The sequence below is a fragment of the Pseudophryne corroboree genome, chromosome 6 (genome assembly GCF_028390025.1).
Source record: "Pseudophryne corroboree isolate aPseCor3 chromosome 6, aPseCor3.hap2, whole genome shotgun sequence".
NCBI lineage: Eukaryota > Metazoa > Chordata > Amphibia > Anura > Myobatrachidae > Pseudophryne > Pseudophryne corroboree.
In genome coordinates, this window is record NC_086449.1 from 641696773 (window position 1) to 641709835 (window position 13063).

The window sequence follows — 13063 nt, forward strand, 5'->3', positions numbered from 1 at the left end:
AATAGGTCTTACCGAACCGTCCGGCTTCGGTACCACAAATAGTGTGGAATAATACCCCTTTCCCTGTTGTAGGAGGGGTACCTTGACTATCACCTGCTGAGAATACAGCTTGTGAATGGCTTCCAATACCGTCGCCCTTTCTGAGGGAGACGTTGGTAAAGCAGACTTTAGGAACCGGCGAGGGGGAGACTTTTCGAATTCCAACTTGTAACCCTGAGATACTACCTGCAGGATCCAAGGGTCCACCTGTGAGCGCGCCCACTGTGTGCTGAAAATCTTTAGTCGACCCCCCACCGCCCCTGAGTCCGCTTGCACAGCCCCAGCGTCATGCTGAGGGCTTTGTAGAAGCCGGGGAGGGCTTCTGTTCGTGGGAAGTAGTTGCTTGCTGCACCCTCTTACCCCTTCCTTTGCCTCTGGGCAAATATGACTGTCCTTTTGCCCGCTTGTTCTTATAGGAACGAAAGGACTGCGGCTGAAAAGACGGTGTCTTTTTCTGTTGGGAGGTGACCTGAGGTAAAAAAGTGGATTTTCCGGCTGTTGCCGTGGCCACCAGATCCGATAGACCGACCCCAAATAATTCCTCTCCTTTATACGGCAATACTTCCATATGCCGTTTGGAATCCGCATCACCTGACCACTGTCGCGTCCATAAACTTCTTCTGGCAGATATGGACATCGCACTTACTCTCGATGCCAGAGTGCAAATATCCCTCTGAGCATCTCGCATATAAAGAAAAGCATCCTTTAATTGCTCTATAGTCAATAAAATACTGTCCCTATCCAGGGTATCAATATTTTCAGTCAGGGAATCCGACCACACCACTGCACATCCAGGCTGAGGCTATTGCTGGTCGCAGTATAACACCAGTATGTGTGTATATACTCTTCAGGGTAGTTTCCAGCCTCCTATCAGCTGGATCCTTGAGGGCGGCCGTATCAGGAGACGGTAACGCCACTTGTTTTGATAAGCGTGTGAGCGCCTTATCCACCCTAGGGGGTGTTTCCCAGCGCGCCCTAACCTCTGGTGGGAAAGGGTATAATGCCAATAACTTCTTTGAAATTAGCAGTTTTCTATCGGGGTTAACCCACGCTTCATCACACACGTCATTCAATTCCTCTGATTCTGGAAAAGCTACAGGTAGTTTTTTCACACCCCACATAATACCCCCCTTTGAGGTACCTGCAGTATCAGAGATATGCAAAGCCTCCTTCATTGCCGTGATCATATAACGTGTGGCCCTATTGGAAAATACGTTTCTTTCTTCACCGTCGACACTAGATTCATCTGTGTCGGTACCTGTGTCGACTGACTGAGGTAAGGGACGTTTTACAGCCCCTGACGGTGCCTGAGACGCCTGGACAGGTACTAACTGGTTTTCCGGCCGTCTCGTGTCGTCAACTGACTTTTGCAGCGTGCTAACATTATCACGTAATTCCATAATTAAAGCCATCCATTCCGGTGTCGACTCCCTAGGGGGTGACATCACCATTACCGGCAATTGCTCCGCCTCCACACCAACATCTTCCTCATACATGTCGACACACACGTACCGACACACAGCAGACACACAGGGAATGCTCTTATCGAAGACAGGACCCCACTAGCCCTTTGGGGAGACAGAGGGAGAGTTTGCCAGCACACACCAAAGCGCTATAAAAATGTATATAAACAACCCTAAAAGGTGTTGTTTCTGTTATATGCGCTTAATATATAAAAATATCGCCAAAATATGCCCCCCTTCTCTGTTTTACCCTGTTTCTGTAGTGCAGTGCAGGGGAGAGTCCTGGGAGCCTTCCTCACAGCGGAGCTGAGCAGGAAAATGGCGCTGTGTGCTGAGGAGAATAGGCCCCGCCCCCTAAAACGGCGGGCTCTTCTCCCGGAGTTTGCGATATATGGCAGGGGTTAAATACATCCATATAGCCTCAAGGGCTATATGTGATGTATTTTAGCCATAGAAAAAGGTATTATACATTGCTGCCCAGGGCGCCCCCCCCCCAGCGCCCTGCACCCTCAGTGACCGCTGGTGTGAAGTGTGCCGACAACAATGGCGCACAGCTGCAGTGCTGTGCGCTACCTTATGAAGACTGAAAGTCTTCTGCCGCCTGTTTCCGGACCTCTGGACCTCTTCAACTTCGGCATCTGCAAGGGGGGTCGGCGGCACGGCTCCGGGACCGGACTCCATGGCTGGGCCTGTGTTCGATCCCTCTGGAGCTAATGGTGTCCAGTAGCCTAAGAAGCAAATCCATCCTGCACGCAGGTGAGTTCACTTCTCTCCCCTAAGTCCCTCGTAGCAGTGAGCCTGTTGCCAGCAGGACTCACTGAAAATAAGAAACCTAAAAAACTTTTTCTAAGCAGCTCTTTATGAGAGCCACCTAGATTGCACCCTGCTCGGACGGGCACAAAAACCTAGCTGAGGCTTGGAGGAGGGTCATAGGGGGAGGAGCCAGTACACACCATGTGATCCTAAAAGCTTACTTTTTGTGCCCTGTCTCCTGCGGAGCCGCTATTCCCCATGGTCCTGACGGAGTTCCCAGCATCCACTAGGACATTAGAGGAAGTTATATTTTAGTATTTTTGGCCATCTACCTTAGGGTATTTGACTATAAGAGGATATATTAGTCCGTGTGTGCCCACAATAGGGAATATCTTTTTTTTCTTCTTCTAGTTTCCTATATTTATGCCATTACCAGGAGCACCTCCCAAGACTTAAAAGGTATATACCTACAATATTGAATAAAGGGGAAAGGACAAATATACAACATTCAAGAAAATTATAATTGGATTAGAGGGTGTCAGTGCGACCTTTTACCTACTCAATATGCATAGGAATCAGTACAGCTTCAAAAAGCCTCTCTAACCGCTGCTATCACGGATCCAGAGGCGCCTCACTCCTCGGGAGCAGGGGCAAGTCTATATGCAGCACTACAGCACCTGTCACTTTCCTCCGCTGCGCTCCGCCTCTCCCGCTCCTGTCTTATGCCAGCTACGCCCCCGAGTCTCTGTCACCACTGCTGGGTTTTCTGACAGCGCTGTACCTCAGCGGCTTTGGGAACTAAGTTCTGCACTCTGACCTGGTAACCGGTAACAACTGTCACTCCCTGCCGGTGGAGTGTGCTTTTTATAGACTCTCCTCCAGTGGCATGCGGTAATAACTGTCAATCCCTTGCTTCATCTGCTGCACACGGCACCCTTCTTAACCCCTTACATGCTGCAACAACATGAATATTCAACTATTACTTCTGGTTATAGGGATATACCCCTCTATTGTGACACATAGGGGGGGATTCAAATGTTTGAAAAGTCAGTTGGGTGTCTGTTTTCTCCTATCTAATAGACAGGGGAAAAACAGACACCCAACCGATTTTTCAAATATTTGAATTCCCCCCATGTTGTCTTTCTCATAACTCTAAGCATGTATTATATAGTACCTCTTTATATAGTTTTATTTATATATATATATACACATTAAATTATTAAGCCAGGCTACAACTGTGTGACTCATTTCCTACCACTGGCCCTGGTGACAATGCTGTGCGCACACAGACTCATACAGTCACATATCTGGCCAATTCTACTTTATGGAGGAGTCGCAACCACGGATGCACCTAATACGCACAGGTCACATTGTTTGTCCACAGTCTGCTGCGCCTATTACCCATCCAGAGCAGCACAACCGCAACCTCCACCACCCTCAACACTGACCCACACATCACTCACCAACCTGAGGCACCCACCCACACGCCCCTACCCCACCCACGGCACCCACCTACTCACAAGGGCCTACACCCCATTCACTATCAGACAGCCTTTCGTTGTGCAATATTTAACCAATTACAATATTAGGAATGCAGGTAATACTCCATATAATACAACTATTAAACACCACAAAGTCGTGTGGGTGTTAAGGAGGTGAAGCCCCTTACGACGGTGTGAAGAGCGCCCGTAGGGTGCGATGAATCACCTAGTCTATATAGTGTGTGTGTGTGTGTGTGTGTGTGTGTGTGTGTGTGTGTGTGTGTATAAATATATATATATATATATATATATATATATATATTGGGTACAGAGGCTTAACTCAAATTAAATTCATAGCATAAAAAAATTCCATGCAGCCTGTCTTACTTTTGCTCTTCTGCTATTGGCAAAGACAGGCTGTGAGAGACACAGAACAGGAGGAGAGCGAGAGCTTGAAGTTCTTCTCTCCTCTTCTAAAGCACAACCACCTCCACATGCACACGTGCAGCTGTGTGTATGCCAGGGATCCAGCCTCTGTCTTCCCTGCAGCTTGTACTCCAGTCAGTCACGGAGCCGCAGGCGCAGACTGCAGCTGCACCTGCACACACCAATGCACAGCTGAGCCATCGCTTGTCAGCTGGGCCATCTTAACAGCAGTGTAGGCCCCTGAGCAAAGAAATGCATTGGAGCCCCTACCCATCCTCCAGCAGTAGCGGAGGGGGGTGCTATCTGCAGCAAATTTGATGTCCCGCGGGTGTTAGGGGGTGTTCTATCTTCCGCTCAACATGTAGGACTTTGAGTAGAAAAATCTGCTAATTACTCCTTTGCTGCTCAGATGGTGGGAAATGAGGCCAGAGGGCGAACACTAAACTGTAGAAGGGGGAATTGGACTAAATGAAGGGGCCTTGTACATGACTTCAATTTTCCGGTGGGAGGGCAGCTTGGCTACAGATATCTCCAAAAAACTAGGAAGTCCCATCTTTCAGGAGGTACTGGGGACTTGTGGATCAGAGTTCAGGAGCCAGAGCAATCCACCAACGAAAATATAAAACTGCATACCAGGCCTGTGGGGCTGGAGCAGGGACCAGCTGCTGGAAGGCTGATATATCTGGTTCTGGGCATAGTACAGAAAAGCTGCCAGTGACCACCGAAAGCTGAGAGCCCCAGCTTTTGGATTATATCCTCAGAAAAACTCAGACAGAACCCAAAATATCTGCCTGGGAAGAGCAATTAACAGGCTTGGATGTGGATCACTGCTTTGGAGTCAGATATCTCTGGTTCCTCAGGGCCGATTTTCAAAAATCTGGTACCCCTGTAAAAAGTGACCCTCGGCTATCAGCACCTTATACACCCAGGACCCTTGGGCAAATACCCATTGAGCCCATATGAAAAGACAACCCTGCTCGGCAGTCCAGCAAAGCCCTGCCCACTGGCAGCTGTGGGGGCAGTCAGTTCCAGTGGTGTTAATGTGGAACCTTGGATGAGAACGGTAAGAGCATGCCCGGATTAACAATGGGGTAGATGGAGCTTCAGCTCCAGGGCCCCCCATCAAAATAGGCCTTCAGGGACCACTGTTGTGCTGCTGTAGACAAGAAAAAAAGTCTTGCTACAGCAGCATGCACACCGTGAATGCAGGCTGTGAAACACTGTCTCCCCCAGCCCCAGTATCATCCTATGGTAGGGGGAGGAGAGATCACCGGACAGTGGCAGGTGGCCAAGTTACCAAGATGATGCCATCCTCCATATATCAAAAAATGTGCTCGGCCTGCAGTTACTGTATGCTGCTGCCTCCCCGTGGGATGGATGAACCTGACACACGCATTCAACCGTCCCTATCTCTCCCCGAAGCACCAGCATGCCTCACCGTCTTTCTGCTGCTGTGATTGGGTCCTCTCCCAGAGCCGGATTAAGGGGGGGTCACAGGGGGTCAGTACCCCAGGCCCTCTAATCTTAGGGGGCCCCCCCTGACCGACGATCATCAGCGCTGCTGAAAGATGTTTTTTTTTTTTTCATTGCGTGTATACAATACACGGCTGCTCCAGCTCCCTACACTGTCAGGCGGCTGGCTGCCTGTAGGGAGAGCTGCAGCGATAACGAGCAGCTCCTCACAGGCAGTACATGAACGTGCCTGACTCCTGAGTCTTCTTTGAAACAGCCGTCCGGGTGAGAGCAGGCAGCGGCTGCTGCTGCTGCTGTCTCTCAGTCTCCACTGACTCTGCAAGCATCCAGGTGAAGAAAGGGCCAGTAGGCCATGTGGCATGCTGTCCCATATACTGCAGCAGTTTGTGTGGTGAGTAGCATGTGATTGAATGGGTGGCATGCTTCCTCTTAATGGTGTGTGTCATCACAGTGTGTGTATATATGTATATATGTATATATGCTGTGTGCATGTAATATAAGTATGTATATATGCTATGTGCATGTAATATAAGTATGTATGTATGCTGTGTGCATGTGTACTATGTGTATGTATCATGCTGTGTGCATGTATAGTGTGTGTGCATGTACAGTATACTGTGTGTGTATGCATGTATACTTCCTGTATGTATGTTTACTGTGTGTGCAAGTATACTCTGTGTATGTATGTATGTATGTATGTATGTATGCTGTGTGTGCTGCGTGTGTTTGTTTAAGTATGATAATGTATGTGTGTGTGTGCGCAGTGGTCTGACACCCAGGTGCTTCTGTATTTAATTGTAATCCGGTTAAAAAAGTCAGGAGCCCGTAGCCTCGACACATTGGTATACCGTGACCTTGTATATAGTTGTTGTTTTTTTAAATAAAATCTGATTGCCTTTTTTTACCAGGGGAAATTTTTTTTATTTTTTTATCTATCATATAGTGGGGGCGGCACTCAACGGACTTCATAAGGCAAATATTAACGTATCAGAACTTTATTCCTTCATCAGAGTTCACTGATGAAGGCTTAATGTTCCGAAACGTTAATGCTGTACATGTGGTTGGTACAGTGATTTTTGTTTGCCTTATGATGTCCGTTGAGTGCCGCCTCCACTATGTCTGCTATTAAATCCTCATGGGCCATTGTGAATATTGTTGAGAGTGCCGGGCACTGCTGCATTTGTATATGTATGTAACTAAATATATATATATATATATATATATATATATATATATACATACAGTACATACATGTATGGAAACCCCCCAATGAAAATCCTGCGTTTGCCACTGCCCCTGCTAGAGCTGTTCTGCCTCTGACACAACCGCCCCCTGCTGTCTTGCACACTGAAATCACGCTGCATCGCTGAGTGGCAGCACGAAGGGTTACGCAGCTACTGTACAGTGTACAGCAGTAGCAGACCACACCTCCTCCCAGCGTCTCTCTGAGGAGAGACAGACCAAGCGGATTGAAGCAGAGAATGAACAGACCTCTGACTGCAGCTGATAAAAAGTGGCAAAGGTCAAACAAGTAAAGAAATCTGGATTTTGAAAAGGTGAGTGACAATCCCACACAGTGATACCAGTAGCATGTGGTTCAGTGTGCACTGTGCAGCAGTGGGCTGGGGGGGGGGACATATCATGAAGGCTATGTCATCTTCTGTGTGAATATATGCCATGAAGTGTGTATGTCAGTAAGTGTTTGTGTCAGTGTGTGTGTTTGTGTTAGTGTGTGCATGTCAGTAGGTTTGTGTGTCAGTAAGAGGTATCAGTCAATAAGTGGTGTCTATGTCAGACAGTCAGTCAGTCGTATCTGTGTGAATAAGTGTGTTGTGTGTGTCAGTAAGGGGTATCTGTGTTAGTAAGTTTTATCTGTGTCAGTAAGGTGTGCCTGTAAATATGTATGATAATGTGTCAGTAAATAGTGTCAGTAGGGGATATCTGTCAGTAAGTGGACTCTGTGTCAATAAGTGTGTGTTTCAGTAAGTGTTTGTGTCAGTAAGGGGTGTCAGTAAATGTTTGTATCAGTAACTTGTGTCTGTATCACTAAGGGGTGGCTCTCAGTATGCATATGCCAGTAAGTGGTGTGTAAGTAAGGTGTGTTTGTCTGTGTCAGTAAGGGTGTCTGTCAGTAAGTGTTGTGTCTGTCAGTAAGTGTGTTTGTGTCAGTAAGCAGTGTCTGTGTCATTAAGTGTATGTGTGTCAGTGTTTGTATCAGTAAAATGTGTCTGTGACATGTCAGTAAGTGGTATCTGTCAGTAAGAGGTGTCCATGTCAGTAAGGCAGTGTGTGTGTGCAGCTATGGGGGCAGTGTGTGTGTGTGTGTGTGTGTGTGTGTGTGTGTGTGTGTGTGTGTGTGTGTGTGTGTGTGTGTGTGTGTGTGTGTGTGTGTGTGAAACTGCATGCAGTTGAGGGAGGGGGGACCTACACTGATGGTCTAAATCTGGCTCTGGGTACAGCGAATTGCTGTAGTGGGAGGAGCAGGCACACACATAATGGACATAACCAGGGGGGTAGTTCTGATAAGAGGGCCCCCCTATCTAAAGTACCCCAGGCCCCCTGAAGGCTTAATCCGGCCCTGTCCTCTCCTCCCTGTTACTTCCTCCAGAGCTCCACCTCTGATTTGTCCCGGTATTCTGGCAACTGCGTACGGGGTGTGTGTGGAGAGGGGTGGGGGTGGGATGTTTGCACTCATCTGTGGTGGTTATGAGAGGGAGGAATGCCATCAGCCATGCAGTCTCGTTGCCCGTGCAGTGTACTGCCTCTCCATGATACAGGTACTGTAGTGCACGCACATTGTGGAAGAAAGGGATGCTAAAATTACACTACTCAAAAAACTTCCCTCTACTGCCCACCGTATATGTATGTCTGATTACAGTACTGTATATGTATATATACCTGTAATTATATATCTCTTTCTTTCTCTCTCTCTCTCTCTCTCTCTCTCTCTCTCTCTTTTCCTCCTATCTCTCTCTCTTCCTATTCCTCCCATCTCTCTCTCCCCCTATTACTCCCATTTCTCTCTCTCTCTCTCTCCCCCGTATTCCTCCCATCTCTCTCCCCCTATTCCTCCCATTTCTTTCTCTCTCTCCCTATTCCTCTCATTTATCTCTCTCTCCATTTCCTCTAATCTCTCTCTCTTCCTCTATTCCTCCTATTTCTCTTTCTCTCTCCCTATTCCTCCCATTTCTCTCTCTCCCTATTCCTTCCATTTCTCTCTCTCTCCCCTATTCCTCTCATCTCTCTCTCTCCCTATTCCTTCCATTTCTCTCTCTCTCCCCTATTCCTCTCATCTCTCTCCCCCTATTCCTCCCATTTCTTTCTCTCTCTCCCTATTCCTCTCATTTATCTCTCTCTCCATTTCCTCTAATCTCTCTCTCTCTTCCTCTATTCCTCCTATTTCTCTTTCTCTCTCCCTATTCCTCCCATTTCTCTCTCTCCCTATTCCTTCCATTTCTCTCTCTCTCTCCCCTATTCCTCTCATCTCTCTCTCTCTCCCTATTCCTTCCATTTCTCTCTCTCTCCCTTATTCCTCTCATCTCTCTCTCTCCCCTATTCCTCTCATCTCTCTCCCCCTATTCCTCCCATATGTCTCTTTCTCTACCTATTCTTCGCATTTCTCTCTTTCGGTCTATCTCTCCTTATTTCTCCCATTTCTCTCTTTCTCTCTCTCTCCCTATCCCTCCCATTTCTCTCTCTTCCTATTCCTCCCATCTCTTTCTCTCTCCCCATATTCCTCCAAGTTCTCTCTTTCTTCCTATTCTTCCCATCTCCCTCACTCTCTTCCACCTATTTCTCGCTCTTCCTGTTCCTCCCATCTCTCTCACACTCTTCCATCCATCTCTCTCACTCCCTTCCACCCATCTCTCACACTCTCTTCCACCCATCTCTATCTCTTCCTATTCCTCCCATCTCTCTCTCTCTCTCTTCCTATTCCTCCCATTTCTCTCTCTCTTCCTATTCCTCACATCTCTCGCTTTCTCTATCTCTCTATTCCTTCCATCTCTTTCTCTCTCCCCCTATTCCTCCAATTTCTATCTTTCTTCCCATCTCTCACTCTCTTCCACCAATCTCTCTCACTCTCTTCCACCCATCTCTCTCACTCTCTTCCACCCATCTCTCTCTCTCTTTCTATTCCTCCCATCTCTCTCTCTCTCTCTCTATCTCTCTCTCTCTCTCTCTCTCTCTCCCTCTCTCTCTCTCTCTCTCCCTATTCCTCTAATTTCTCTCATTCTTCCTATTCCTCCCATCTCTCTCACTCTCTATTATACTTGGGGGGTCCAGGGTAGCAGAATTTTGAAAGGGCCCCCCTACTACAGAGAGGGGAGGTACAGGGTGACATGCGCACACAGGGGTCGAGTGGAGTACAAGGTGTCACAAACACACACACAGGGGTAGGGGGGTACAGGGTGTCACATCCATACAGGGTTGGGTGGGTAGAGGTTGTCATACACACAGGTGTAGAGGGGTACAGGGTATCTCACACACACACACACACACACACTGGGGTAGAGAGGTATAGGGTGTCACACACACACAGGAGTAGAGGGGTACAGGGCTTCCCAGGCACTCACCACTCTGGGTCGGAAAGGGAGGACCGCAGACCCCGGTACAGGCCCTCATGGCTCTCCTCAGCATCGGCGCTACCTCTTCTGTTCTGGACATGGGGTAGCTGTGCCTGGGAATGGGAGGCTGAGCTCTGCTTCCCCTTCAAGGGGGAGGAGGGGAGGGTGCCGGAACTGCTGGTGGGAGGTCGGCACAGATCTCTGGCATCATAGAAACATAGAATTTGAGAGCATGCAGCAGATAAGAACCACTTGTCCCATGTAGTCTGCCATAACCTCATGTCACCGTCTTCTGTTCCCGTTGCTGCATGCACGATTTGGAAAAACAAGATGTACAGCGTGTCACAGTGTGAAACAACACTAGGTGTAAACTCATGGGGAAACTAGTTACCCCCCCCCCAGTAGCAGTCCTCTCCTCCCGTCTGCCCCCAATGGCACCAACACATTGCCAAAACCAATAACCAGCAATAAGTCACTTTCCGTCCCCACAGCAGAAGACCATTAGAAGATGTTACACAGGAAGGTACAAAGGCCACTCATCACTTTCCTGAATGTGTGTGTGTGATGGGCATTTCATTTTCTACATTTACGCGGTGCATGAAAGTTTGTGTACCCTTCAGAATTTTCTATATTTCCAATGAAATGTGGCCTAAAACTACCCCAGATTTTCATACAAGACCTAAAAGTAGATAAAGAAAACCAGATCAAACAAATGAGACAAAAATATTAGACATGCTCATTTTTTATGGAGGAAAATTATCCAATATCACATATCTGTGAGCGTCAAAAGTATATGAACCTTTGCTTTCAGTATGACCCCTTTGTGCAGCAATAACTGCATGTAAACATTTCTGGTAATTGTTGATTAGTCCTGAACATCAGCTTGGAGGAATTTTACCCCATTCCTACGTACAAAGCAGCTTCAGCTCTGTTATGTTGGTATGTTGGTGGGTTTCCTCTCATGAACTGCTCACTTCAGGTACTTCCACAACATTTCAATTGGAGTAAGGTCTGGACATTGACTTGGCAATTCCAAAACTTTAAATGTATTCCTTTTTAACCATTCTTTGGTCAAGTGACATGTGTACTTTGGGTCGTTGTCTTGCTGCATGACCCACGTTCTCTTGACATGCATCTCATGGACAGGTGTCCTAACATTTTCCTTTAGAATATTATGGTATACGGCCTAATTCAGGTTGGATTCAACAATAAGCTTCCAGTGAAATAGGTCATGGGCTGGGTTCTAATACTAGGAATGATACTTGTAAAATGTGTATCTATAATAAAGAGGGTGTGACTTGTAAGGTGCAGGGAGGAAGAGATAGCGGAGGCTATCAAATACCTAAATTGAATGCTGTTGCTGAACGGCCGGCAGCACCAACCAATAAGGCAATTTACCTTTCAGTGACTCAAACTGCAGCCATTGGCTGACCATTTATCACAGGGTATTTAAACCCTTTATGCTCATTCATTCCTTACTATTGGAAGTGAACAAGTCCATTTTATACAGGTGAAACGCGTTTTCCTCACCATATGGACCTCTGACATCGGAAGTACCCACACGGATCCATTGACTACCAGGCTGACCCAGAGACCTGGGCAGCAGCGGGTATCATTCAATTTTTTTTGGGGGGTTACGACATGTATGCACAGTTATAGTGCACTATACTCCTCTAATAGGGAAAGTATGCTATCCCTCATGTGTAACTTTAAAGTGTGGTAATTTGTTTTGTTTGTTTTAGCCTCTGTACTCTTGACTACATCACTGTAACTGGGCAGTGCATGTGCAGTGCACTATACATGGGACTGTCAGTTGATTTTATCTTTGTAGGTACCTGTGTTATGTGAATTGTCACAAACAATTATTGTTATACCCAGGAACCTGGATAACATTAGACACTGGCACCTTGATTTAAATTTGTATAGATACGTAATGTAAATCAAAACTACAAATTTCTAATACAGCGATCTATCTTTTGACTCCATATTCAGAGGTAATATCTATATGATTAATGATTTCGGTCTGAGATCCGAACTAAATAGGTCAACCTTGACTTATCTATTGTTTATATAAAACTGCCTAATTTTATGTATACACACCTGTGAACTTTGCCAACAATTCCTGCACACACAGACAGAGATTTGATACTGTCCACAGAATTATAATAAATCATACTGGAGGAATGCATTTATGATTTGACAAATTAAACAACGTGTGAGATAAGCCTACCTATGCATATATAGCCATATCCTATTGTGTAAACCTAAACACTACTGTATTTGTGAAAGCTAAACAACTCATTCCTTTTTCAAATCTTTACTTATTCAGTGGACTCTCATTTGCGATTCAGGGGAGCAATCAATACTCTGCATTCTTGCAAACTATTCTTTTTGAGACATCTCTCCTCGGAAATGGTATTTCGCAATAAGGTGCACTCTTATTAGTGCGTAAGAAATATATGTCCAAAAATCTTTGTTACTACCATACCTCACCGCAGGTGCCCAATCTCGTCCGATCTTGGAAGCTAAACAGTGTTGGGCTGGGCCAGTACCTGGAAGGAGGACCTCCAGGGAATACCGAGTGTAGTAAAACGGCGTAAATGATTCTGACATAACACTAACAGCAGGATCACCACTGTCTCTTCCTTCCCACCTACTTGAGGAATCTTCCTCTTCTACCAACAGGCAGTTGTGAAATATAGGAACAATACGATAGCAAGTAGGCTTATTGTATTCAGTTACCAATAAAGGTGGACACATTGGGGGAGATTCAATGTTTGAAAAGTCAGTTGGTAGTCTGTTTTTTATCTAATAGACAGGAAAAAACAGACACCCAACCGACTTTCCAAACATTTGAATTCCA

The 13063-nt window shown here is 46.5% G+C and overlaps 1 pseudogene; it reads left to right on the forward strand.

Moving 5' to 3' along the window:
• The first annotated feature begins 12674 nt into the window (after positions 1–12674).
• LOC134939027 (5S ribosomal RNA) lies at positions 12675–12793 on the forward strand (annotated as a pseudogene).
• Positions 12794–13063: the final 270 nt, after the last annotated feature.